This window comes from Myotis brandtii, unplaced genomic scaffold (assembly GCF_000412655.1).
Source record: "Myotis brandtii unplaced genomic scaffold, ASM41265v1 scaffold547, whole genome shotgun sequence".
Lineage (NCBI taxonomy): Eukaryota > Metazoa > Chordata > Mammalia > Chiroptera > Vespertilionidae > Myotis > Myotis brandtii.
Genome location: NW_005370024.1, coordinates 153,978 through 155,856, shown reverse-complemented (window position 1 = coordinate 155,856; position 1,879 = coordinate 153,978). Strand labels below are relative to the sequence as shown.

The window sequence follows — 1,879 nt, the reverse complement described above, 5'->3', positions numbered from 1 at the left end:
GCTCCTCAACCACCTGATCGGCCCTGCTCTGTGCATGACAGGGGGCGGTGCCCCAACTCCCCAATCGGCCCTGCTCTGAGCCTGACCAGGGGCTGCACTTAGGGATTGGGCCTGCCCTCTGCCACCCAGGAGCAGGCCTAAGCCAGCAGGTCGTTATCTCCCGAGGGGTCCCAGACTGCGAGAGGGCACAGGCCGGGCTGAGGGACCCCCCCCTTCCCCCCCGAGTGCACAAATTTTTGTGCACCGGGCCTCTAGTCATCTTATATTATGCTATCCTTTGCTCTCGCTTATTTATTTGGTCTGATTGTGATACCTCCCACTCAGTGCTATCCAGCAGAACTATAAGGCAAGCCATGTAAGTCATTTTTAATTTTCTAATAGCCATATTAAAGTAAATTCAAGTGAAACTAATCTTAGTATATTTTATTTTAGTCAATATAACCCAAATATTATAATAAATGATGTAATCAATACTTAAAATTTAAGGTAATTTATAGTCTTCAAAACCCAATGTTTTAATACTAATAGCACATCTCAGTTTAAACTAGTTTTTAATAACCATATGTAGCTGGTGGTTACTGTATTGGAGAGCAGATCCACAACATGCTCCCCCCTCCTTCAAATAGTTAATGTCTATTCAAATATCAGACCAAAGTCACCTTCTATGAACACATCAATCTATTGTAAGTTCACATATGCTCATATAGCTCTTATTCATAGCAATTATCAACAGTACGTATAAGCTTCCACTTTTTTATTTGATTGATGTTTCCATGAGGGAAGTCTACATGTTTCATATACCATGTATGCTCTATGCCCAGTATTTAGTACATAGTGGAGGTTCACTAAATATTTGCTCAATTAATTTATTATTTTATGTAAAAAAATAGTAATTTCATAAAAATATTCTAAATTTTGTATCTAAATATCTTACTCATTTACATCCTTCTATAGTCTCTTTCAATCTTTAGACAGTTTTTAGATAGTTTTTACCATATATACTTAAAATCATTATGACCATTCAATTTTGTGTTCTTTCTTCCCTCAACATTGTATATATTTACTACTTCAATTACTACTAGACATGAAGTATGCAAGTAGAACCTTAAAAGCATCACTTTTCACTGATGACATCTGCTTCACTAAAAATAATACTAAATTCTAATGGTTTAATAGAATCTAGTTTTAATCAAAAGCTCTAAACTGTTATAAACAATAATTGGTCTTCTTTGCTGAATTAAGAAACTCATGACAACCCAAAATCTAAATTTTAGATCACATTCATTAGCTGTTTTTCACTAATCCCAAATAAAACCAATTTTTGGAGAATCCTGGAAGAACTTAAACACATTCAAAATTTGTTTGGATGAGTACACAACTAAAAAAGAAGACTCCACAGCTGCAATGTCTAAGACTGTAGCCACTAACCACATATGACTACTGAACACTTGAAATGTCTCTAGTTCGGACTGAGATGTGCTCTTAGACTTAGTATGTCAGAACAGAATTTAAAATATCTCAATAGTTTTAATACTGAGTAAATGATGAAGTTATAATATTTTCAGTAGATCCGGTTAAAGATATTAAAATTAATTTCACCTGTTCCTTTTTTATTTTTAAACGTGGCTACCAGAAAATTTAAAGTCACATGAGGTTTGTATGATATTTCTATCAGACAATGCTGTTCTAGATTCTTGCAATATTTATGTCCCTAAGCTCAGTAAAATGGAGATTACCTATGAAGGGCTACTTTAGTAAAAAGTCTCTTAGCCGAAACCAGTTTGGCTCAGTGGATAGAGCGTCGGCCTGCGGACTGAAAGGTCCCAGGTTCGATTCTGGTCAAGGGCATGTACCTGGGTTGGGGGCACATCCCCAGTAG

At 36.4% G+C, this 1,879-nt stretch overlaps 1 protein-coding gene across 2 annotated transcripts in view; it reads right to left on the bottom strand.

Moving 5' to 3' along the window:
• The window catches only part of NCAPG (non-SMC condensin I complex, subunit G), a 35,586-nt gene that overhangs the window by 18,017 nt on the left and 15,690 nt on the right, over positions 1-1,879 (bottom strand). The gene's annotated exons all lie outside the window — the stretch shown is intronic.